Raw genomic sequence first — 27,745 nt, forward strand, 5'->3', positions numbered from 1 at the left:
CATAAGCCATTTTTCTTTGTCAACGGATTGTTATCTCAAAACCTGTATTCAAAGAGTAGAAATGACAGCTGTAAAATTCAGAGATAATAGGCCAGAGTAAAAACTGAACAATTTGATAACCAGCTCTGCTTTTTTCTTTTTTTAACTCTTGAGGCACTGACTTCTGGATACAGAACATCTGTCACACTACCACTTGGAAATCCCATTAAACTCAATGGATCTTACTTCCAAGTAACAGTAAACTTGTTTAGAACCAAACACCACCTTTACTAAGAGGTTGGTGTTTTCCTTTACAACGCAGTAAATAAAGTGATGAAACTCAAACATTCTAGTAGTAGCATTAAAATAACATGATATAGCACAACAGATAAGCAGAAGCACTGGCTGTCAATAGGATCCCCCTCACAAATGGTCATAACAGAGTTGGTATATCATCCAGTAGTAACAGGTTCTGTATATGGAACTATTCTCTTACAAACAGTAATGCAGCACTCTCTCACAAACAACAATAGTTATAATCGTAGATAATTAATGTTCCAAATCTCTGCCAGTCAACTGACTACATTCAACTGTTTTACTCAGAGTAGACTGACTGAAATTAATGGACCTGGCTAATGATGGCTAAAACCTTATCTTTCCACCTCCCCTTGAATCACATTTCCAGAGTGGTAAACTGAGAGAGAGGATAAGGTAACAGACTATGTTTGCAGAATCTGTGACTGTTCATCGGGGGGGGGGCAGAGTTCCTCTGCCTCCCCCTAGCAACTGTATCAAGAAATAACCTTGCTTTCCTCACCTTAGGGAGCTATACATTTCTTTGTGACATCACAAAGGAATACTCTAGTGTGAAGCTGCTGAGTATGTACGTAGATTTGACAGTCTCGGGCTGAACAGTGACTTGGAGCAGCTAGTTCGCTACTGAACTTCGCTTATTCATTATCAGTTTGGAATGGGTTAACAACCACTCTGATAGGACTTTTTACCCTTTTGACTGGAACTCCTTTGCATTTGTGTTCTATGCAGTAATGGGGCATACCTACAGCTTTAATTGGAGAAGTTTCTAGCCTTACATCCCCCCCCCCAGAACCTCTGGCCTCTGCCCCATGTGGTGAGTTGCATCACTATAGCTTCTAAGAAAAAAACCTACCAGACTTACTTTACCCAAATTGACCATTGCCACTTCTTGAGCAGGAAAAAGGATAGGGTTTCCTGTGTCCGTGGAACTTTGCTTGAGCAACATGGTCTACCTAAGCTTTGGCATGTTTTTAGCTTTGCTCTTTGGTTCTGACTTCCTGGGTTGTTCTCCTGTTCTACCTCCTAGTTTGCTCTCTGATCCTGATTGCTTTCAGTCCTGACCTGATTCTTGGCTCTTGACTCACTCCTGGCTGCTATCCATGGCCCAGTTGTACTCTTCCAATATCTCTTATTTTCTCTTTTTCTCTTGCTGTGTATTGAGTAGCTAAGAATAACATTTCATGCATCTGACCATGTCAATTTTTATTTGCCCTAAAAAAGAATATGCCACAATAAATTTGCTAATCTTTAAGATGCTACAGAACTCTTTGCTGTTTTCGCTGCAGTGGACTAGCATGGCTATCCCTCTACTATGCTGGGACAGCAGCAGCCATTCAAACCTCTACCCTTATCTTATTTCCATATTTAACAACCCTGCCCATACACCTCATACAAAGGAAAGCCAAAGATGTAGCACTAATCCAAACTACTGGCTGTGCCACAGCAGCTGGAAGATGTTGAGCACTGGCAGAAATACTGACCACTTGATAACCTCAAGCCCACACAAGAAATATATATGTATTTCCATGTAGATGTCTGCTAATTTAATTTACCAAAAACATTTAACTGCCTCATGTGGTGTTCGTCCCTAAGGCTGCAATCCAATACATGCCCACTCAGAAGTAAACTCCACTGGATTCAATGGGACTTACTCCCAGATAAGTGTGTACTGGATTGCAGCCTAAATTAGTAATCCTTGCCCTCATCACACCTTGCAAGAATGATCCCCAAAGTGGGTTCAATTTGAAAAACAAATGAACAAAAGTGGGAATAGGGCTCTTGCTCTTATGTAAAAATTTCAAAAAACAAGGCCAAATGGCTTTCCTAAAGTTTTCTCCTACCTTTCCAATAGTTTTAAAATTGTTGTTATAATAAAATTTATATCCCACAGTTTTTCCAGAAATGAAACTCAAGGTAGTTTACAAAAATTAAAACAAATACAAATAAAAACATATAAAACATTCAGAAGTTATAATTCAAATGTAATTAAGCTAACTATAAAATTAATTAAAAACATAGCATTTAAAAAAGAGGGGGGAAACAAATCAGTAAACACAGCGTTCTATTTAATAACACTTGCAGTCAGTTCACAAATGCCTATCAGAATAGAAAAGTCTTCTTCTGCTGACAGAAGGACAGCAAAGAGGGAGCCAGTCTAACTTCTCTAGGAAGGGAGTTCCAGAGCCTGGGGGAACCACCAAGAAGATTCTTTCCTGTGTTCCCACGTGACATACCTGTGAAGATGGCGGGACCAAGAGAAGGGCATCCCCTGATGATCTCAGGGCTCGGACAGGCTCATAGGGAAGACATGGTCTTTCAGATCTCCTGAACCCAAGCTGTATAGGGCTTTGCAGGTCATAATCAGGACTTTGAATTGTGCTTGGGAACAAACTGGCAGCCAGTGAAGCTGTTGTAACAAGGGAATCATGTACTCCCTGTAACCAGCCCTAGTTAACAACTGGCTGTGGCTATTTGGACCACCTGAAGTTTCTGAACATTCTTCAAAAGCAGCCCCACATAGAGAGCATTTCAGTAATCCAAATGGGATATGTCTAAGGCTGTAAACACACTAGTTGCTAGATCAAAGCATTTCCATTAGCCACATCCAGAGGGGACACGGGTTTATCTGCTGATCAGTTGAGAAATCTCTTAGAAGCAAAATTTTAAAAAATACAACCAGCTGGTTCCTACTAGGTTTTATAGGAAAAGGGTGGGTCTTGAGCAGAGTTGTGTGCCCCTCTTTTGCAGAAAAGAGAGGTAGAGACACACTGGAACAGGCAGAACAGTGAGTATGTTTCTATCCTAAGGCATGTGTCACTGTAGCCAGATCAGACATCTCCATTTGTTTATGCAAATAGAGACACCTTTGCGATATTCCAGCTAAACACACAACCAGCAGGTGAGGTGACAAAACTACATCTGGGCTGTTCTACTTCAACTGTGAATGAAGACTCAAATTATGGAATGATCTACCACAAAAAAAGGTTTATAAACACAGAAATTGTGTGTAGAAGGATAATTTAAAACCTCTGCCATTTAATTTTCTATGTAACCAAATAAAAAAAGTTACTGAAGAGCATTCAGTCATGTGACTCCCAAACTGCATTATCACAATCTTTTGGTGATGTTGTGTTTTTAAGTTTTTTAAATTGTTTGTAGTGATATATTTTAAGTTGTTGTTGTTGTTATATTAATAATAACAATAACAATAACCAGAGCTTGGAAGATTACTTTTAAAAAGTAATAAATTACAGTTACAATTACTTGGCCCAAAAAAGTAGTAATTACCGTTACAATTACAATTGCTCTGAAAGTAACTGATTACTTTACTTTTTCTCAAAAGTAATCACTACAATTACACTTCACTTACTTTTTAAAAGAAACTCCTACAAGGTGCTGGCCTTGGCTGCTGCACATCTAAGAAGCCTAAAACAATATTAAAAATAAACACACACACACAGGGGGTAGTAGAATAAAAATTTTTATCCATAAGATTAACATAATGGCATAACAGAATCTCACATCCCCCCAAGCAATGAAGATACCCCAACTCTTGAAATCAAATTTTACACTTGAAATGCTTTTATAATATGTTTCTGTTATGTCTCAAAAGAACAAGATGCTCAAAGAGCATGTCAGACAAGGAATGTCTTTTTACAGTCATTACGTTGCCACCAGTACTGAACAGGCGTTCTACTGCGGCACTTGAAGGCATGCCTGTGTTGTGCTGCAAAAAACACCGCAGCACACGTGGAAAGCCATGGAGTGATGACACTTCCCTGCTGGGAGACCTCAGGTACCTCACCAGTTCCTCCTCAGCAGTGTCCACTGCTGACTTCTTGCCCTGGGGCAGAAAGTTAAAGAAGTCATCTTCTAAGTCATCTCCTTCCTGGTCTTTATCTGAAGACTGATCACCGTCCTCATTAAGTACACCCATCTTTATTTCAGCTTTCAACAAGGCTTCCATTGTGTATCTAAGAAAGAGAGAGGATATGTTAACACATATATGTTAGGAAACCATCATCTGCTCTTCATTTCCTGATGCTTGTCATGTCCCCTGGTTCAGGGTCCAGCCTGAGCCTGTGGATGATGACATGGAAGGTAGGAAGGTGACCAAGTCACCACACTCATGGGGCAGCACAGCAGACCCTTAAGGATTACCTGCAGCAACCCAAGGTTGTGATGAGCAGCCCCAGGAAGAAAAGGCCCAGCCCCTGCCTACCACCTTAAGCCCTCTGATGCCTCCCTTGAGACAACATTTCCCTTGGAGTAATCCACCCAAAGGGCTTCCCTAATGTTCTTACTTGTTGGTATGGGTGGCGGCCTGACACGATTCCAGCCGATCTAGTTTGAAGCGAGGGTGTACGCAGGCTGCCAGAAGAAGCAGATCCCTGCCAGATCCCCACCTCTCAAGGGTTGTCTGCTGCTGCTTCAGCATTTTGGGAGGAGGGGTGTCATGCATTGGTTCAGGAAGGCCACGTCTCCTTGCCTTTATTGCTTCTTCAATTGCTCTCAGCTTCTCAGGGTGTGCCCTCTGAGGAAGAAGAACAAAGCATGAATCCAAGAAAAAATGGAAGAGGAACTTCACAATTTAAACATAAATAGACAATGGACACTCTTTGAGGACCAGCATGACAAAGGCTTACCTCAAAATGTTTCTTCACATTGGATGAGGGGGAAACAGCTGATCTCAGATTTTTGATCCTTGGAAGGCAGTAATTGCATCGTACAACAACATTTTCCCCACTCTGGCTCACAAATGTACAAGCTTTCTCAAAGCCAAACCATGGTACTTGCTGTTCTGCAGATGTGGCTGTGGGCAACTGGCACTGCTTCATGCCCTCCTCCTCCTCATGCACAGGGCCTCCTTTCTGAACCTCACTTTCTAGTTTTGCCTCCTCAGGATCAACAAGCTGTGACTCAAGTGGCCGCACTAACTGACTGCTGCTCTCAGCAGCAAAACCTGCAACAGGCGTCTCTGTAATAAACAAGAGATAATGCTCCTATATGGGTGAACTTCAGCTGTGATGTGCCCCCATCTCTTCCCCATGCTGCAAGATCCCCCAGTCAGAGTGGAAGTAAGGAGGTCGATAGCACAATTAAAAGAGATCCTATTTGCTCACTGAATAACCCTGCCTGGGCCAGTCTAACCTACTATCTCACAGGGTGGTTGTGAGAAAAAAATGAAACTAGGGTTCAAATCCCCACATAGCCATGAAGCTCACTGAGTGACCTTGGGCCAGTCACTGCCTCTCAGCCTCATGAAAACCCTATTCATAGGGTCACCATAAGTTGGAATCAACTTGAAGGCGGTACATATATTTTTTATTTTGAATATGATGATTATGATAATAAATATGCAGCATTTCAAATTAATTCTGTATGAGAAGCATTCCATGCCAAGCTTGGAAAACCAAGGATGAGGTATAAAATGTAGACAAAAATACTTTTGACAAAATGCCGTTTATATTTTATATATATGAGCCTGGGTAGGGAACATTTAATCTAGCCTACTTGCTTTCAGCAAGAAGGGTTAAGTGCCTTCAGGCTAGGGCAGTCACCAGAAGGCCACAGCAGAGACAAAGGAGCCTAGTGTTGTGGAGATGTTAGATGGGAGCTTTGGGGAGTAAAGATGGAGGCTCCTGAAGGCTGCAATTCTAAACACACTTACTAAGGGATTAAGCCCCATAGAACTCAACAGGACTGACTTCTAAGTAGATATGGCTTGGACTGTGCTGTTGGTAAACCTTGACTAGGGTTCTTCTGCAAAGACATCCATATCCAAGCAGGGTTGGCAACCCCCTGCCTGGAATACCCTGCCCTTATCTTTTAATGTGGCTGCTCCAAATGTTTTTACAGATTTGACCCTTTACTTCAGAAAGAGGTCTGAAAAATGAGTAAGAGTAAGAAGTATCTTTTAAAATTGTTCTTTTCAATTCACTCTTGAATGAACATCATACCTAGGGCAGATCCACACCATTCCTTTAAAGCACATTCAACACCCATTTGAAGCACATGAATCCCACCACAGAATCATGGGAACTGCAGTTTGTTAAGAGTGGTGAGAACTATAACTGTGAGGGGGAAATGACACTTCCCAGAATTCTTTAGGGGAAGTCATGCGCTTTAAATGCGAGTTGGATGTGCTTTACACATATTGTGTGAATCCGCTTAATAAATTTTGCCTGCATGTAAATTGTTCTAATTAATTTTTCAAAATGAAAATAAGCTATAAAGTGTAGTGGGTGACCATGGGCTACTCACCATTCCTCAGCCTATCTGCCCCTCAGGATGAAAACAATGGAGAACCATGACTACCCCAAGGCATACTTAAAATGTAAAGGAAGTATTGTACAACCATAGTATGCAATTGGATACTTATAGGGACACAGCATGACAAAACTGGGTGGAAGTAAAAGTTCTACACTTAGGAAAAAGAAACCAAATGCACAGTTATAAGATGGGGGATACTTGGCTCAGCAGTATGACATGCAAGAAGGATCTTGGAATTGTTGTTGATCACAAGCTGAATATGAGCCAACAGTGTGATGTGACTGCAAAAAAGGCAAATGCTATATCAGGCTGCATTAACAGAAGTATAGTTTCCAAATCATGTGAAGTATTAGTTCCCCTCTATTCAGCACTGGTTAGGCCTCATCTTGAGTGCTGTGTCCAGTTCTGGTCTCTGCACTTCAAGAAGGATGCAGACAAACTGGAACAGGTTCAAAAGAGGGCAACAAGGATGATCAGGGGACTGGAAACAACGCCCTATGAGGAGAGACTGAAGGAACTGGGCATATTTAACCTGGAGAAGAGAAGACTGAGGGGAGATATGATAGCACTCTTCAAGTATTTGAAAGGTTGCCACACAGAGGAGGACCAGGATCTCTTCTCAATGATCCCAGAGTGCAGGACACAGAATAATGGGCTCAAGTTGCAAGAAGCCAGATTTCGACTGGACATCAGGAAAAGCTTCCTAACTGTTAGAGCCATACAACAATGGAACTAATTACTAGAGAGGTAGTGGGATCTCCGACACTGGAGGCATTCAAGAGGCAGCTGGACAGCCATCTGTCGGGAATGCTTTGATTTGGATTCCTGCATTGAGCAGGGGGTTGGACTTGATGGCCTTATAGGCCCCTTCCAACTCTACTATTCTATGATTCTATGAAAATATTTATATAAGCATGACTATCAAATATGTTTATTTATATAACCTGTAAAGATATTTATAGTGCAATCCTATGTTTGTTTACTCAGAAGCAAGTCCCAATGTATTCAATGGGGCTTACTCAACCAGGGAAAACTGCAGCCTCAAGTGATAGGGAACTTGTTCTTTTAACAAGTCCTTTAAGTTGAGAGCTTATCCCAGTCTGCGTCTGTGTTGAAATTGCTTTTTAATATGTTTTTAATTTTTTTCTTAAAAAAATGTTTTTAAAGCTTTTAAAAATGTTTTTAAAGATGTTTTGTTTTAATATATTTTAAAGTCTGTTTTTATGATTTTTAAAGTGTTTTTAGTGCTTTTGTTTGCTGCCCTGGGCTCCTACTGGGAGGAAGGGTGGGATATAAATAAAATAATAAAAATAAATAAATAAACTTCATTCATTTTTTTAAAAAATGAGTATTAGTTTCCTACATAATAAAAACTGTGATAAACCCTGCCTAATTTCTTTAAAAATAGGGTTGGTGGGAGAGAGATTTACAACACAAACACAAGTCTGCACTTTACTCACAATCATGAAAGGGCGGGGTTGCAGCCAGAGCTTTGAAAAGTTACTTTAAACTACAACTCCCATCAGCCCCAGCCAGCATGGCCACTGGATTGGGCTGATGGGAGTTGTAGCTAGAGCATGATCTGTTTTAAAAAAAGTTGTGCAGGGGGGGTTTACATTTTGGTGTATATCTCGGGAATTAGACCACCTAGAAACTTTTTTTTTTAAATTGAAGTGGAGAGTCCAGAGAGTAAGGGGTGGTAGCCAGAGAGCCGGAGCCCCCCCCAAAACCAGAGACTCCAGCCGAAAACACACACACCGGGGCACACACACACACTAATCATCGTCACTCACCTCCACAGCTCTTCACCATTCTGCCTTCCTTGCCCTGGCTTTTTCCTCCGGCGTCCATTTTTTCCTCTCAGAGTCAGACGCTAGCAGGGTCCCCCTGCCTATTCATCTCTTCTATCGTGCCTCCTAACACAGATCACGAGGGAAGAGACAGTCTGCGCAGAGGTCCAAACAGTGTGAGGCACATGTCTTGTGTTAACCATTCACAGCCAAGAGCTGACTTTCCCTTGTTCCCGCCCCCAAGTAACGTCCAACCTAACGTGGAAACGTTAAAGTTGAAGCTGAAAAGTAGGGAAATTACTATTCGTTCCGTTACTTGCCAAATGTAATGGAATTACCCACTCGTTATTTAAAATTGTAACGAATTAAAAGTAACTCGTTAAAAATAACGAGTTACTTCCAAGCTCTGACAATAACAATAACAATAATAATAATAATAATACGTGCTGTAGTCCAAAAAGAAGTTTAGCACCACATTCTGCTGCTCATGAGAACTAGTCCATAGTGGTACAGCCCAGCCCAAAGTTGATGGAGCAGTCTATAAGGATGTAGCTTCATGGAACTCTCTCACCAATTCCATTGCGGAACGTCTGTAGCTGCTTCCCAGGATCTATCTTCTGGACTGTATCCATGCCAGTGGATTAAATACTGCAGCTTTCCTCTGCACCAGTGCGAGTCAAGGATCTGCTCCACCTCATACTCCTCTTGTCCGTTGACCATGACTGATGGTGCTGGGGTGTCAGGTGCCTGACTGGGGTCTAGTGGCTTCTCCAGGGTGAGCAGCAAGCAATGAAACACTGGGCGGATTTTCATGGAGGCGGGCAAGCATAGACAGAAGACCACTGGGTTGATCTGTGCCTCTACTTCAAAGGGTCTCATCCTCCGAGCCTCCAGCTTATGGCAAGGTACTCAGGTTGGCAAGTAACATATTGAGAGCCACACTTTATTGCCCATCTGTATCACAGGACCAGACTGACAGTGTTGGTCCGCTACTTTCTTGTAGTTGCTTTATGTGATGTCCCTGTATATATATAATACTGTAAATATGGTAAGTGCGGGTTTATTAGAGTATATGTGGTATGTAGACAGAGGGGGGAGTACATGGGTTGGAATGTTGATGAGTGTTGTATTATGATTGGCTGAGCATTTGAGTGTCTGAAGGTATAAATGAGAGCATGACAGTTGAGAGTGAGTTTGGTTGGTTTGGTTGGTTCTGTGGGTTGGGTTTGGATAGGGTGGATTGGATTAAGCGGGTAGTGAGGCAGGTTATTGATGACTAAGAAACACAAAGAGTAACGCATCTTATGAAACCACACGCTTGTATACCTTTAAGTAACCTTGTTATTCCCTGTGTATATAAATAAATGTTTAGTGGTTTACCAAAACGCCTGATCCTTGGCTGGCCTTTCATAGACCAGAAGGGTGGGCAGGGCATACCAAAGTTGGGAAACAGTATCAATGGTGGCAGCGGTGAAGAGATAGTGTAACATCATCAGATATCCAGAGCAACCCAGGGCTGTAATCTTTATAGGCAGAAAGATACAGGTGGGTTGAGGCCTGTAAGTGCACCCAGACACAAAGTAGCAATAAGCCAGGAGGAGACGAAGGCACAGTCTCAAGGCAATATTGTTTACAGAGGGTATCTGGTGGTGCTGCCTAGCAAGGGGATCTTGAGAGATCTTTGCTAGAGCCGGTGAGAGAACCGTTTTGAGAGCAGGACCCTGAGGTGGGACTGTGACAAGGTAGTGACCACAGGCAGGGGCCTGACACTTTAGCTGTAGCTAGTTGTTCCTGTAACAGTTGTTGCATCGCTTGTAACTCTTGCACAAATTCTGTTGCAGTGGGGATGGCTATTGGAGCGGTGGGTGGGAAATGCGTTTGGGTGTTAGCTAAAATTGGCAAAAAATGGTGTCTGTTCAGTACTCGCATGCACAGAGTTATTACAGGCGAACCCACCCAGGGGTAGCAAGGACACCCAATTATCCTGCTGGTAGTTGACATAGCAACATAGGTATTGTTCTAGGGTGGCATTCACTTTCTATGTTTGTCCATCTGTTTCGGAATGATTAGAGGACAACACCCTTAGCTCAATCTGTAACAGCTGCCACAGAGCACGCCAGAATTGGGCCATGAACTGGGGTCAGTATCCAACTGAGTCTTACTCAGAGTTAACCCATTGAAATAATGAACCCAGGTTAGCCATGCCTATCAATTTCAATGGGTCTTCTCTGAGTAGAACTAACATTGGAGACAACCTTTTGTTAGCATTTGTAAACCTTTTAAATTGCATTTAAAGGGTTCAGAGTAGAATACTAGGGTGTTGAACTTTCATTTTGAACCTGATGACAAAATATAATTTTACAAATTATTTTCAGAGTTTCAGAATGACTCAAAAGTAACTTAAAAAAATAATATAAAATTAAGATTTCACAATCATTCTAATTTTGCAGATGACTTGTTTCTAATACGGCTAGACTTCATGGACTCAGTTTTGATTCAAGTCAAATATTAATTTCTACATCTATACAAAGTTAGCTTTGATTCCAGAATGTTTCCTATGCATGGGTAGGACCATAGCTCAGGGGAAGAGCACATGCTTTGTATGCAAAACGTGCCAGTTTCAATCCCCTGCATCTCCAGACAGGGCTGGGAAAGAGCTTTCTGGAACCTTGCAGAGCCACTGCCGTCAGTGTGCCAGTACTGAGCTAGATGGACCAATGGTCTAATTGGTATAAGGCAGTTTCCTATGCTTCATTCAGTGCACGTGCACCCAAATGTTTTCATAAATCTCTCAATTCATTGGAGACAGTCAATCTGTTCCTGTGCAAGGATGTATATCTGGATGAGCCCAATTGAAATTAATGGTAAAACAATGTGAATGGAGGAACTGTGCACATATTGGAGCTTCCCTACTTGGAAAAAGTCATGGGACTTGGCGTTATAGCAATCTTTAATATTTAGCCTGTGTATTGTTATGGGTTTTGGGGTTGAGATAAATAATTTCTATGAGTCCCCTTCTAGCCTCTGACTTGGAATCCTATGCCTTGGGGTGAGAAACCCACTCTGCTGGTCAGATGAGTTTCTTTTGTTAATCTAATAGCCAGGTGGGTTAATGGGTCTATCAGGTGCCCATCAACTGGTGAATGGGCCAGGAAGATCCTTTTGTCATTGAAACTCTTCAGGAGAGCCTTCCTCCCCAGAGGCTTGTGTAGTCAGTTGTGTCTGAGAAAGGCTAGAACTGGAGGCAAGCAGAGAGACTGGCTTTCTGCACCATGGCTTTGGGATGCCTCCTGTAACCCTGATGGAAAAGCTGGATATTGGACTGCTGATGCCTTGAACCCCTCCATCCTAAGCTCAGGTTGGAATGTGTGTAAATAAATAAACCATATTTCATAAAGACACCACAGTCTCCGTTGACTTTCTTCCCAATGAAACCAAACCCTGGGTGAGCACAGGGACCCCTAGAAATCTCACTGCTCGGAGACTGGGGTGGCACGCAATGGTATAATACTTTCAGGTGTTTAAAGTGCTTGACATGCATCTTCTAACTGTAATCCTGACAATTAGCCCAATAAGATAAATAAATGTTATCCTTCATAATCATAACCTCTGTTGCTATCTTTATGCTGCCTTTTGATTTTATAGTTTCATGGTTTATTTTTTATTTACATTTAATGTAAGCCACCCAGAGAACACTGGGTGGTATTCAATGCTAGTGCTACTCAGAGTACATCCATGCAAGTTAATAGACATGGCTCACTTAGGTTCATTAATTTCAGTGGATCTACGATAAGTAGGACTTAGTTGAATACAACCCTTTCTTTTACAGGGTAGCACACATCATAAATAAATAAATATTGCATATGGGAGGACCTGTGGCAGAGAGATAGTGGCTTGCCTAATGCCATGTAGTGAATTCAACGCAAAGACAATACACAGATTGGGGACTTCTTGATTCATAGCTCAGTCTCTTAACCATTACAGTATAACTCAGAATACCAAGTTGCATATCAGAGTTAAATGCAATAGTGAAATCAGACAATATTGCATTGTTTCCCTTTAAAACATTTATGTCAGATTGGCAGGGACTTACTTTGATCGATTAGAAGGTATTCGTAGGCCTTCTCAGAACCAGAACAATTTGCATCCTGAAGCTGAGGTAGGGCTAACATCTCCATTTACTACACCTAAAGCAGTCCTATTTTTGTGCTGTAACACGCGACCAGTTCCAGCATGAATTAGTGTGACCCAGAGTGTATCATGTCATTGAAGATACATTTGCACAGCAGTTGCTCTCCTCCAACACCACATTTCAAATGAGTGCACATGCTCCTAACTCAGTACTATAACAAAGAACGGTAAGAATAAGAAATGTCTCTTGAAGGGGCAAGTACTTCCCTCCAGGACACTTCTGCTTGCATTGAGAGTAGGAAGTGGGCTCTTCAAAGCATATAGCCTGAGTGATCCTCACAACTGTTCATGTGGATGGACAAGAAGTCAGAACAGCATGAAGTTCTGGTATGTATTGATTGCAGTGATTGGATATACCACATGAGCGCATCCAGTCCATCCAATAAATGCCACTTCAAAGTCCCAAACAACCACATCCCAGATAGTTCTTATTCTATAAAAACAATAATGAGAATGATGACAACCATTCTTATGTCTACAGAGGTGAAACAGCCTTTTCAATGGCAACACCCAGGGTATGGAACTCCCTATCCCGATTGGCCTCCCTTCATTGGCATTTCAGTGTCCTGTCAAAACCTCTCAATTTCAGTGAGATTTTGATTTGGTTTAAGTTTTTTTTTCTTTTTTGCAATTTTAATATCTGGCTGCTGCTTTTAGTTCAGTTCTTTGTTCACTTTAATTGCTCTGTTGTTTTAATTGATGTTTGTGAGCCATCCTTCTGGCCACAAACAAAAGTCAAAATGTTGCTTATCAACGGTTCTCAAACTGGGAGGAGGCAACAAGGGGGTACCATAGGGCTCGGTCCTGGGTCCAGTGCTCTTCCTCTTTTTATTAATGATTTGGATGAGGAGGTGCAGGGAATGCGTATCAAATTTCAGATGATACAGAATTGGGAGGGATAGCTAATACCTTGGAATAAAAATGAATATGAGCCAACAATGTGATGTGGCTGCAAAAAAGGCAAATGCTATTTTAGGTTGCATTAACAGTAGTGTCCAAATTGCGTGAAGTATTGGATCCCCTCTATTCAGCACTGGTTAGGCCTCATCTTGAGTACTGCGTCCAGTTCTGGACACCACACTTTAAGAAGGATGCGGACAAACTGGAACAAGTTCAGAGAAGGGCAACAAGGATGATCAGGGGATTGGAAACAAAGTTCTATGAGGAGAGACTGGAAGAACTGGGCATGTTTAGCCTGGAGAAGAGAAGACTGAAGGGAGATATGATAGCACTCATCAAGTAATTGAAAGGTTGTCACACAGAGGAGGACCAGGATCTCTTCTCGATTGTCCCAGAGTGCAGGACACGGAATAATGGGCTCAAGCTGCAAGAAGCCAGATTTTGGCTGAACATCAGGAAAAACCTCCTAACTGTTAGAGCAGTATGACAGTGGAACCAATTACCTAAGGAGGTGGTGGGCTCTCCAAGACTGTAGGCCTTCAAAAGGCAGCTGGACAGCCACCCGTCGGATATGCTTTAATTTGGATTCCTGCATTGAGCAGATGGTTGGACTCAATGGCCTTACAGGCCCCTTCCAACTCTATTATTCTATTCTATATTTTTATATCTATTTATTTGTGAAAATGCAACATCTGACAATTACATGTAAACAAATCACCACAAATAGTCTAGAAGGTTCTGTAAGTTTGTTGCACCAAAAACAAAAACAAATTTACATTGACATAAAGCTTGTGTTATGAAAGCTGAATCATCTCTTTGAGACAGAGACATTACTGGCCAACTTAAAAGCTTTATGGACCTTCAGACACAGGCTACATTGGGAAACCATGGTTTTATGCTGCATGATGGTGCTAGCCTCCAACTCAGCTCACATGCTTCCCCTCCCGTCTCCTCCCACATGGAAAAGAAAAGAGTTCAGAAGTTTTCATTTCCACATTAATTGACTATACGTCCTTGTGTTCTCAAAAGCCAGGGATCATGGCTTAACACAAACTATGCTTGGTTTCAACAAGCCAGAATCATTATCCATGTTTCTAGATGGCTTGTTTTGAAACTAACCATAGTTAGTGTTAAAACACAATTCACAGTTTGGATGGCACAAGAAAATGCAGTTAACTAAAAGCAAAAGCATCTGGGAGAAGGAGAGAAAAGGATGAGCATACATGCTCTGGAGAGGGCTAGACTTGTTCAACAGGACCACTATTTCAACTCCATCTTCATGTTTATTTTTTTCTCAGTGAACATGAGGAAAGAGTCCTTAGTGTGCCCTGGAGCAGTGTATAAAACTACCTAAGCACCCTGATGTATTTTACATCCATTATTTTGATCTGCTTTACGTTGATATGAGTACAGTGACATATGGGTCAATTGACCCACATTATAGCTGAAAAGTGTGAAAAGTACTCTTTGTGAATACTTTTCCAGGAATACTCAGAAAACTAATTCTTCTGTTATTGTAGCACTTACTTAAAGAATGAGTATTACTAATTCTGTAGGCCTCCTACTCTTGTTCTACATAAATCTTGCTAAATAGCATATGTCTTGTGTAATACATTCATCCCCACCTGCAAGAATTCTTCAGATATTTTCATCAATACCTAATGACTTAATCTTCAAAAATATATAAAAGAGATGCTTTTAGAACTAACTGCTGTAGTGCTGTTAGACCAGGAAAGACCTTTGGAGATCAGCTGTTTGTTATATAGAAAAACATAAGATTACAACAGAAGTTACAATAACTTTACAGAACTCAAATACGCTTTTGAATATTATATGCCAAACATCAGCAATCCACCAAGAAAATGGAACAAAATGTCATGATGCACATTTACTTATTTTGTTCATAATATTTTATAGTACAACAATATGCTTTAACTACAGTATTGAGAGTTTAGGAACCATCAGAATATTTACGTAAGGATTAAGATGACAGGGCCCAAAAAATAAAAGATATACAGCATACTGTATTGTTGGTTTTTTCACTATTGTCATATTCTCCCAGACATAACTGTGGCATTTTGCAGCATTTTCTTGGTGGACTGCTACTCTTTTTGTATTGTTTGTTGTATTAATTATTCTAATTGCTATTTTAAGTTGTATAGTTTGCTAGGAGTCAAATAATGCCTTAGAAGATGCTTTCAGGCAAGCAAACAATTAATTATATAAACTAATAAATCAATAACATATTCTATTAATAGGTATATGTATTTCCTTGCTGTATATACCTTGTAATTTGGATGTGTCACAATAAACAATGGATTAAGTGAATATGGGGAAGGGTGAAAACATGGCTAAAATGAGGAATAGGACAGGAAAATCTAGACAAAGAAATTGAGATTAAGCAAGCAAAAGCAGCATGGGACAAAGACAGCCAGAGTTGGGGACATCCATGTGTAGGCTTAATAAACTGACATACAACTGTTCCAAACTGGGCCAATTTATCTACAACTGAACACTGTACCATTAATAATAAAATATATTAGTTTTTTTATAATGTTCTCAAACATGAGGAAAAAATCTTAAGGAGCAACTGTCCCACCTGAAAGAGTTTGTTTCCCTGAAACAGATGGAATTACCTACCTGGAATTACTCATCTTTTACTTGTGGTGATAGGTAGAAACAATCATCCATGTAAAGTTGATATTGATGATCCTTCTGCCAAAGTTTTTAAAGATGGAAAATACATTAGTAACATAAAAGGGCAAGACATTGTCCTTTACACATTGGGCTCCAACAAAATAATGCAATTATATACTTTAGCAGATTTTGGCACAACTTGTTTTTACTACTTCTTAAGCTATCACAATTTAAGATGACACTGCACTGAAATAACATAGTTCACAAGTGATCATTAGGAATTTGTCTCCAAGAGCTGCTTTTAATTGTAAATGATGTTTAAGAAATGTGATGGATCAGACCAATAGTCCCAGACCAGAAACATTCTGCTTCTACGTGGTCAACTAGCTGCCTCTGGGAAGCCCAAAACAAGATTTGAAGGCTCCAGACCCTCCCTGCTATTGCTGCCCAGATAATCAGTGACAGACTGCCTCTGAACATGGAGGTTCATTGCAACAAATGTTCCTTTTTTCCTTTATGATGTTACTAATACACACTGCCTATTTCAAAATGTTGTTTAAAGCATTTCTTCTCTGTTTTTCTTATGTTTTATTTATTAAAACACGTCTTAGTCACCTTAGGCAGTGTAAACAAATTAACAACAAGAAAGTGAAAAATAGTGCCAAAATCCAAAACTATCCAGCCAAGCCAAGGGCAGATTGAAAAAGATGTGTTTTACATTTCCTCTGGAAAACAGAGGCAGCGGTGAGGGAAAATGCAAGGGGGGAGATTATTCCAAAGTCTTACAGCAAAAAATGTGAAGGCCCTGCAATCTAGTCAACAGAAGTTCATACTCTGCACAGAGATAGTATGCAAAGTAGGGCCTGATAAGATTATCCAAGTTTTGTGTGGATGGGTGGGTTGTGGGGGAAGAGTCTTTTATCCAGGCTGGGCTTCCTAGGTGAGAACCCACACCTTGAAATGAGCCTGGAATGGATGCATATTGGTAGCTAGTGCAACTGAAATAGAATAGGCTGCATATGTACATGTCACATTCACCAGGAGACATTCTCGACCAGCTGAAGCTTTTGAGTTGTCTTCAGAAGGCAGTCCCATGTAGGGTTCATTGCTGTAGCTGAGCTTGAAAGTTACAAATTTATTTTATTATTTATTATTTTATTTTGTTGCATTTATATACCGCCCATAGCAAGTAGCATGATTCAATTGATAAAAATCTCCTGTAAACCAGGAGAAAGCAATCCAAGTAACAAATGGAGTGAAAAAACATTCTCTTACTCACTGCTGCAATCTCCTTATCAAAAAGCAGGGCCAGATAAAAAAAATATTCATACCTGATCCAATGGGGAAAACATCCCTATAGATCACAGGTAAACCATCCCCCTGGAGGGTCTGAGGAGAACCCAACAAGTATCACTTCTGTCTTGCCTGGATTCAAGTTCAGTCTCTTAAACCAAATTTACCTGATCACAGCTTTCAGACAATGGCTCGATATAAAGAAATGCAGAGTCAGGATATTTGTTGACTGAAATATAGAGCTGGGTGTCATTAGCATTTGGATGGCACCCTTATTCCAGAATGACAGATGATTGCCACCAGTAGCTTCATGTAGACGTTGGGTGCCAATACTGATTTCTGAGGGTACTACTCTCCAAGGGGATGAGACCACATCCTCAGTAAGCTCCCTCTGACTTCAGTTGGAAACAAAGGTTCAAAGCCAAAAGGGAGCAGGTTTCAGCACTAGGAAAACTAGAAATGATGTAAAAGAATAGCTTCTAAAGAGCCATAAGAGTGATGTTCCCTTTTTGCTACACCCAGTTGAGCACTTTTCACATACTGTATTATTCTAAATTGGAAGGAAGGGTGCGCCTCTCCCGAGAAGACGAGGGATTGCCACTGCCACCGCCGCACGCAAAGGCCTGGCCTAAGGAAAGGCCAGGGAAAGCTCCACGTGCCCTGAAGGTGCCACGCATGCCCTCAGAAGGCCTCGCCGCTGCCGCCGCCGCCGTTAGACCTCCCGTGGTCAGAAGCCTCGCCACCGCCATTGTAAGGCCTCTCTAGGTCGAAGCCTCGACGTTGCAAGGCTGTCGAGCCGGAAGCCTTGCCGCTGTAGCCGACACTGCAAGGCCTCACCGTGCCGCAGGCCTTGCCGCGCCAAAAACCAAAATTCAAAGGAGGGCGGGAGGCTGGTGGAGTGGCCTTAAATGGCCTTCAGCCGCCCCGCCTCCTTTCTGTGTGTCACAATGGTGCGATGGCACACTGCGTGCACACACACACACCCCTGATGGCGGCCTGGGCTTTGGCTGCGGCTGCAAACTCGCCCCTTTGCCCGACAAGTACCAGGCACAGAACGGGATTGTGTTAGGCTAGTATTTTTCCCCTGTATTTCTTTCTTACATGCAGGACAGCTCTGATGTTGTTTCATATATCTGTAGAGTATTGCCTATGGTCCCCATTCAGTATTGTTTTGTTCCCCTTTTGATTTCTTTCCATAACCAACTTCTAATAATGTCTGAATTCTCCTTTGGATTCTGAAACGACTGCATATAATTCTGCATGACAACTTACAAAAAATAATATATTCTATTAAATTATCCTTACAGAAGGATCACTTTTTGTTTTGCCATGTGCCATAAATGTTCTACATTACCAGTTTATTTTGTCTGCACATTCTTGCTATAGCAGCAGGCGAAAAGTAGGCTTTTTTCAAGGTATCTCTTTCAGAACCCTAGCATTGGAATCTTTTTCAACCTAAAGATTGCATTCTGTTATGGACAGGCTTCTGGAAGCCACATTCCAGTGGTGGGCAGGGCAGAGACAAAACATGGGTGGGGCCAGAGGCAAAAGTGGACACAGCAACATATGTGACTGTGAGGATCCCACAGCTGGCTCTACCTGTGATACTCCCACCAGGGCCACCACCTGTCAGGATCTCGGTTTTTATTTGTTCTCTCACACGCTCTAGCACAGATCTCACAAGATCCCACTGCTAGGCAGCACCACCAGTCACTCTCTGTAAACAATACTGCTAGAGACTTCACCTTAGTCTCCCTATGGCTTGTTAGTTTGTGTCTGGGTGCCCTTGCTGTCCGCAACCCCCTTGTATCTTTGTCTATAAAGCATACAATCCTGGGTTGCTCTGGATACTTGATGATGTTACAATATCTCCCTTCACCGCTGCCACCATTTATTTGATACAGTTTCCCTCCAGCCTTGGTAATTACGCTGCCCTCCCTTCTGGTCTGTGTATCCCCAGCTAAGGATCAGGCTTTTGGTAAACCAATAAAAGTATTTATTTGATAACACTAGGAAATAACAAGATTACTTTAGGAATGTTCAACAAGCGTATGGTTTCATATAGTGTCACTCTTTATGTTTCCAGTCATATATATTCTGCCTAAATACCAGCCAAATATAATCCAACCCACAACCAACTCCAATCCACACTCCACAACCAATCGCCAACAGCTCCCCCCCAACTCAACTGTCATCCTCTCATTTATTTATTTATTTTATTTATTTAAAACATTTCTAACCCACTCTATTTTCCTGGGAAACTCAGAGCGGCGAACAATCTGACAATAAAAAGACATAGAAAATAAAACACAATGCAATTTACAATCTCTATAAATACTTAGTATACTATAAGTTACAGTCAATAAACTTATATTTACTATCAAAAACAATCAAGTTGAAAAATCTTATTCCGTATTCGATTTAAAAGCAACCTGAAATAAAAACATCTTAACCAGGCGGCGAAATGCAAAAAGCGAAGAGGCAGATCGTATCTCCAAAGGTAAAGCATTCCAGAGACTAGGGGCGATAACAGAGAACGCCCTATCTCTGGTCCTAGATAAACGAACTTCTGTAGCAGAGGGGATCCCAAGAAGAAAGTCATCAGATGACCTCAAGGGACGGGGAGGTTCATAAAAGAACAACCGATTGGACAAATAGACAGGGCCCAAGCCGTGGAGGGCTTTAAAGGACAACACCAGCACCTTGAATTGGGTCCGGAAGCAGATCGGTGACCAGTGAAGCTGTTGTAACAGGGGGGATGTATGGGCATGAAGGCCAGCCCCGGTCAGCATCCTAGCTGCTACACGTTGCACCAGTTTAAGCTTCCGAACTGTCTTCAAGGGCAGCCCAACGTAGAGTGCGTTGGAGTAGTCCAACCGGGATGTAACTAAGGCATGTGTTACTTTCGTCAAGTCAGACATCTCTAGAAACGGGCGCAGCTGGCGGACCAGTCTTAACTGGGTGAAAGCACTCCTGGATACAGCCGAGATCTGAGCTTCCAGGTTCAAGGCCGAGTCCAGAAGCACACCCAAGCTGCGAACCTGGGTCTTCAGGGGGAGTGTAACCCCATCCAACACAGGTAAATTCCCTGTTGCCAGTTCAGTCCCACGACTGATGAAAAGCACCTCTGTCTTGTCTGGATTTAGTTTCAACTTGTTCACCTTCATCCAATCCATCACCAAAGACAGACACTGGTTCAGGGGCTTGACGGCTTCCTTGATATCAGGAGGGAAGGAGAAATAAAGCTGAGTATCATCAGCATATTGATGGTAACACACTCCAAACCTCCGGATGACCTCGCCCAGAGGCTTCATATAGATATTAAATAGTAGAGGGGATAGAACAGAACCCTGCAGAACCCCACAAGTCAAAGGCCAAGGGGTTGAACAGGAGTCTCCCAACATAACCTTCTGGGTCCGGTCCACCAAGAAGGAATGGAGCCAACCCAAAACAGTGCCCCCTAGTCCCATCCTGGATAAACGATCCAGAAGGATACCATGGTCAATGGTATCAAAAGCCGCCGAGAGATCCAGAAGAACCAACAGGGACACACTCCCCCTGTCTAGTTCTCTGCGGAGGTCATCCACCAAGGCGACCAAAGCCGTTTCTGTCCTGTGACCAGGTCTGAAGCCGGACTGGAATGGGTCGAGATAATCCGTTTCATCTAGAAAACGTTGAAGTTGAGTGGTCACCACCTGCTCCACTATTTTACTTAAAAAAGGTAGATTGGAAACTGGCCGATAATTACCCAAACACAATGGGTCTAAAGAGGGTTTTTTCAACAATGGTCTTACAACTGCCTCTTTTAGGCACCTTGGGAAAGAGCCTTGTTGGAGAGAGGCATTAACTACCCCACAGACCCATGAGGCCAGACCCTCTCTGGCCTGTTTTAAGAGCCAGGAAGGGCAAGGATCAAGTGGGCAGGTTGTAGGTCTCATCCTTCTAAGAAGCTGGTCTATATCTCCAGGTTGAACAAGTTGAAAAGAATCCATCTTAACAGAACAGACAGAAGCTGAAGGTACATCCAAGGAGACTGCATCAAAATTGGCATCCAGGTCGGAGCGGATCTGATCGATCTTGTTCGCAAAATAAGAGGCAAATTCTTGACAACGAGATGGTGAGAGGTCCGTGTCAATCTCTTGATGATCAAGACTGAGCAGGCCTTTAACCACTCGAAAAATTTACACTGGTTGATTAACGGCTGTGGAAATAGACATTGAAAAGAAAGCCTTTTGCGTAGTTCGTCTTGTAGATGAATACATTTTTGAGAATACTTTAACAAGAAGTCGGTCTGATTCGCTTCGAGTTTTCCGCCAACATCGCTGTAGACCCCTACGAGTGCGCCTCATAGCTATCAGTTCATTGGAAAACCATGGAGCTGATTTTGCTCTGATGCGCACAAGGGGACGCTCAGGAGCGATTGTGTCTATTGCCCTGGTCATCGAACTGTTCCAAAGGTTGACCAGGGCATCAGCAGGATCGCTTACTTGAAGGACAGGGAACTCCCCAAGAGCTGCCAGGAAACCAATCGGATCCATTAATCTCCTGGGGCGGACCATTCTAATAGGTCCCTTCTTCCTGCAGGGGGTATGAATTGCAGTTAATCTAAAACTGACCAAGAAGTGATCTGTCCAAGACAGTGGAGCTATTGAAAGATCCACCACTCCCAGATCATTATCATCCTGTCCCGCATAAAAAACAAGGTCGAGGGTATGGCCAGCTGTATGGGTAGGGCCAGATATTAGTTGAGACAACCCCATGGTTGTCATGGCGGCCATAAAGTCCCGGGCTTCTCCATAAAGTACGGACTCCGCATGGACGTTGAAGTCACCAAGAACCAACAGTCTAGCAGATTCCAACATCAACTCAGAGACCAGCTTAGAGAGCCCGGAAAGGGAGAACACTGGACATCGAGGGGAACGGTAAACCAGTAAGATCCCTATCCTGTCTCGACCACCAAGCTTAAGGTAGAGACCCTCGAACCCAGTAAATTGTGGGAGAGGGCACCTGGTCATGGGGATGGAGTCACGGTAGACCACTGCATCTCCCCCACCCCGACCCTCCGGTCTAGCTTGATGTTGTACACAGAAACCTGGTGGACAGAGATCAGAGAGATTAACCCCACCTAATTCATCCAACCAGGTTTCTGTAATATACGCCAGGTCGGCATGTTCATCTAGGATAAGATCATTAATGATCGAGGTTTTACCATTTACCGACCTGGCATTAAAAAGAAGAACTAGTACCCCGGGGGAACTGTCATCCAAGTACACCTGTCTATTTGCCCGAGGAAGTCGTACAGGGATCGATAACCAGTGATGGGATTGATTCCTCTTGGGATGATATGAGACTTTCCTCATATCATATCTTCCTCTACCGAGCACAGTTGTCATAAATTCCCTGACAGAAGGGTCCCTTGGGGCCATTGATGAGTCCTCGTTGGTGGTCCCTAACAACGCTACAGGAGAAAAAGGCAAAATAACTGGTTGAAACATATGACATCAAGTTGGTCTAGGTTCCTCTTGGTGGACTGAAACTGGATACTGACTAGCAGCACCTGGTAAAGCAACATTTGCTGGTAATTCTATAGTATGGACTTTATAAGATAGCTCAGGTCCGGAATCCTTAAGGGAACGAACGGACAATCTCCTATCCTGTAAATTTCTTAGAAGTTTTTGCAAGTCACTAATAATATCTTGCTGGGCATTATCGGAAAAGCTGGTAAAATTAGACAATAATTCATCTGGTCCATCATAGGGGGGTACAGATAACATGTCCTCAAGGTGACCCTGAGTAGATGACTCTAATGGTGATGGGACTAAATTATCTATAGCTATGGGGCTAGTAGAGCCACTGTAACTATCCAGGACAACAATATCACTACTCGTGATGTTAAAATGGGTAGCTGTCATAGATATATCATTGTCCTGGAAAGACTTCTCTCGGACTAATGGTTGAGTATGGACTGTTAGATCAGACCGACGCCAATTTACACATAAAGGGCGTGGTTCTACTACATTAGTAAAATGTCTTTGGACCTGGATACCAAACCACAACAGGGAAGATCTATTAGCTAAGAATATATCAGCCATTCTATGAGAACTAAAGGTTAATAGTGTCACCAAATCAAAAGACGTTACAGTAAGGATTTCTACTTTAAATATATCTTGTAGTTTAATTGGGGTCACATTCAGGGATTGTAAAAATTTAAAAATATAGATTTTCCAATTTACGTACTGGTCCCTATTACTAGGACAAGGGAGATGAGATAGGACTATTTTATTCCGACTAAGTCACAAGGACCAATACTCTGAATCATCTTTTTTAGAAAAAGTCCTGGCAGGAAGAGCCCTCTGCCTCTTAACAACCATGGATGGTGGTGTTTCACGAGGCATCATAGACGTCTCGTGAACTAAAAGCGATAGATTGGCATCCTTCTTAGGTGACTTCTTAGACAGCTTCTTCTTCGTAAATATATCCAGACAGTATCGTGGTTGTATTTCAATTGAACTATCAATCTCACCAGAACAGTGAGGATGTATTTCAGTTGGACAGTCAGTGACAAAAAGGCAATCATTTTGATGCTGACCAGAAACCGGCTCAGACCTCAAGGGGGTCAGTTCAGGTCCAGGCACTGGTGGAGCAGCAGAGGTCATTAGCGAAAGCCCAGATTTGGGTTTCAGCCCGATCCGATGAATCGCCTTGGGGGATCCCGTTACTGAGGAGGATGAGGACAGCGAATGTGCAATTGTATCCAAAATCTTAAAGAGAGGTTTATAATTCATTTTTTTATGACGGCCTTTGATTTTTAAGATTCTTAGATTTTTTTATTTTTTTCTTCATTGTGGCATTCTTTCTTTTAAGTTTATAAACAGCTATATTCCCTTGTCTGCCCTCATTGGGGGGAGATTTCTCTACCCTGGTTTTATCCTCTTTGGATTGAATAAGCATGTTGACAGCATCCACCAGGGTATTCAATAAGCTGTTACATTCGGAGATGAACCCTTTAACAAGATCAAGTTCCTCAAGTATAAGGAGAGACCAACCCAGAGGGTGGACATAATTTCCAGAAGAAAATATGGAACTAGTCGCAATATTTCCAGATCGATTAACCACAGGTGTGCTGGGGTTACAACATGATGGTTCAAGGATTTGAGGGTATATTTCTCTAGGAGCCTCCATCACATATGATGACATATCCTTATCAGAAGGAATATAAAAACCTGCATCCTGTAATTCGTTTGCTAGGTTTTGAGAAGAGGAGTTTCCATCTGAGTGATATATTCCCAATTTATAATCCAATGACCAATCCAGAGGAGGTTCAGGAGGCAATAAGGGATCCTGTAATACCTCTTGGGTACAGGGACTGTCTTGCTTGAGTGGAGAGAACTGCACATTCTTTATTTGTTGTGGGCTAGGAGATTCCTTTCCTTCGTATTGTGTCATGCCCAGATCTTTACACTTCTGCCTTGTGAGCACCATTAGGATACTATTTAGAATCTTTCTTATCTGTAAAAGTATAGATTGATGAACTGTTATGTTGAGTTAAAAAAATGGAGTTTTTATAAAATGGATCATCAACCTTAAATTAACTTCAGTCCCAGTTCTACCACAGCCTTCAACGTTGATCTCTATCTTATTCTCTCAGGTTATTAATTCTGCTCATTCCCATAATTATTATTCTCTCCAGATTTTAATTCCAGCCTTGGATTCCTGTTATTTAAATTCCTAAAAACAGAGGAACGATATTCATCCTTATCTAGTATTAAGTATTAGATGTATTGCTGCTAATGCTGTAATTGGAGTTATCACTTTAAGTATATGGTTCTCATCCACGCTTCTGGAACAAGTTCAACAAGCACCAAAGGTAGTAGTAAAAACAATGAAGCTGTTTTTAGGGTTCGAAGGTTGTTTACATTCAATTTAAGCTCTAATAAGTTGCAGATTAAAATAGTAAATTTAAAGAGTGAGCAAAAGTCTCTTTCAGTGTAGATAGATGGGTCGTTCCGTTGAAGATATAAATTGCTACTTACAGTGGCGGGCTAACAAACAGCAGACAACATCCGTCCTCCTCTCTCTCCACCTTATCTTTCTTCACTGTTTACATCCAGTGATTTCCTTGCAACAATAATATACTCCCAAGAACAGTAATATGTCAGCAATGTCCCAGTAAATGTCTCAGTAAGTATCACAAATGCCTTCATGTCAAAACAGTAAACCCTTAGGAAAAAATGCGGAGCTCTAAAACTAAGCGTCCATAGAACCTAACTACACATAGTATACACCTTCAGCCATTATACCTTCAGCCATTCAAACACTCAGCCAATAATCATCCAACATTCTCCAGCATTCTAGTCCATTTACTCCCCCCTCTTACTCAGTTACTTGCCATATATCACTTAATAAACCCGCACTTACCATATTTACAGATATTAAAATACAGGGACATCACAGTGACCTCATACAATAGGGTACATTTAGCCACAGAAAAGTGAGAGGTTTCTACACACACAGAGATCTTTCCATCCAGGCAAGCAAGAAGCATTATCACAATTCAAGGACACTTTCCAGCACAGTAAAAGCACTGAGGAAGGCGTGGAAAATAGCCAGTGAGGGGCATGGCCTAGGGAGAGTTCTGAGGGCCAGACAGAGAGACCTGAATGGCTGCATTCAGCTAACAAACCTGAGGTTCCCCACCTTTATACTAGAGTTTGGGGTCACACAAAGAAGTACATTGGTTCTGGACTGATAGAAGAAGTACTTCTTAATACAACCTGTAATTCACTTATTGTGGTCATGGCCATTCGTTCAGATGGCTTAAAATATTAGATGCATGGCGTGTAGGTCTACCAACAGCTATGGGCAGTAATGATAGAATGGTGAGAAGGACACACTTTTCTGACCTCCTGGCAGGTGAGTCTCTGCTGCTTACTAAGAGAACAGCCAGGGGCAAATACATCGGCATGAGTGCAAGACTGGCTTTGCTGCTGTGCTTGCACCACACCACCCTCCTGTTGCACCCCCAGTAAGCAGCGATGACTCTTCTGCCAGGAGGTCAGGTAAGTGTCTCTATCTCACCACACTGTCTGGTACTGGTTATGTGGAAGCTCTATGTTCAGAGACATAATATTATTAAATATCAGATACTAAACAGGAAAGCCATCACCTTTGTGCCTTCTTGTGATGATTGCTGTTGGAAACAGAAAGGTGGACTAGACAGACCTTGGCCTGATACTGGAAAACCATTCTTATGCTCTTAAATGTGAGAGGACACTCTGCAGGAAAGCAGAAGAAACAGTGAAATAACTCAACAAAGTAAATACAATAAATTGAACTAAACCAGTAGTCACCAGTCTTTTCAAACTTGGATCCTATTTTGCAGTTCCTTCCTGTACTTGTCACAATTCAGAAGTAAGTCTCATTTAGTTTAATAAGCCTTTGTCGAGCCCCAGCTCCCTCAGGAGGATCAAGGAGGGGGGCTGGATGAGCGTCAGTGCCGGCTGCTAGGGCAAGGGGAAGAATCAGAGGGTGTTAAGACTTTCGAGGACAAGACAGGAGGGGGAGTGTTTGACACTGTGCCAGTTCCCATGGACAGTCCTCCTGCCGGAGAAGACAGAGCTCAGCTTCCAGGCACCCCCATAGAGCCGTTGGGGGATGTCTCGGCACGCGCACCAACTCCACCCTCCCGAGCTCCCCCCTTGACACATCAAGCGCTTCAACCTCCTGAAGCCGAGTCGGCACCTATCGAGGCTGTGTTGTCGGATGAGCCTGCAGAGGCACACCCCCTTTCGTACCACGCCAGACACCAGGAGAAGCACTTCGGTCACAGGAAGATTCTGCAGAGTCAGAGATTACAGGCGAAGACCTTTCCTACTTAAGCCTGCTCCCCCCTGACAGGGGTGCTGACTCAACTTCCTTCACACGCTGCAGAGTTTACTTATGTAGCCTAGTTAGGGATTGCAGTGAGCTAGTATAGTGTGCCTATGAAACGTATTGCCTTCGATGTTACTTTAATAAGACAGGAATTGATTCCATCCTTGTCTCCGTCTCGTGAGTCTCGCTCTGGGCAGGACAGCCTTACTTCCAGGCAAGGGTGTATAGCAAGGGCTCCCAAACTGTGGCCCATGGACTACCAGTGGTCTGCAAGTTTCATTCAGGTGGTCTGTGGCCTGGCCATATTAAATATTTATATTAATTTTAATTGTATTTTTATTGCTAATATTTTTATACTGTATTTTGTTGTATTACAATTTGAATTCTACAGAATGCAAACTGTAATACAATAAAACAATATAAAAAAGATGCAATAAAAATACAACTAAAAATCATACAGCACTTAGCATAGTGCATTACAATTGCTAGAACAG

The 27,745-nt window shown here is 42.2% G+C and overlaps 1 protein-coding gene across 7 annotated transcripts in view; it reads right to left on the reverse strand.

The window, feature by feature from the left end:
- The window catches only part of NRG4 (neuregulin 4), a 165,476-nt gene that overhangs the window by 54,036 nt on the left and 83,695 nt on the right, over positions 1-27,745 (reverse strand). For 5 of the 7 annotated variants that reach the window (XR_009759064.1, XR_009759063.1, XM_061596050.1 and 2 more), the window contains exon 2: positions 16,089-16,163. The exons of the other annotated variants lie outside the window; for them this stretch is intronic. The gene's annotated coding sequence lies outside the window, so the exon portion shown is untranslated. The remainder of the gene's footprint in view (positions 1-16,088; positions 16,164-27,745) is intronic. 7 annotated transcript variants of the gene reach the window in all.

This window comes from Rhineura floridana, chromosome 14, assembly GCF_030035675.1.
Source record: "Rhineura floridana isolate rRhiFlo1 chromosome 14, rRhiFlo1.hap2, whole genome shotgun sequence".
NCBI lineage: Eukaryota > Metazoa > Chordata > Lepidosauria > Squamata > Rhineuridae > Rhineura > Rhineura floridana.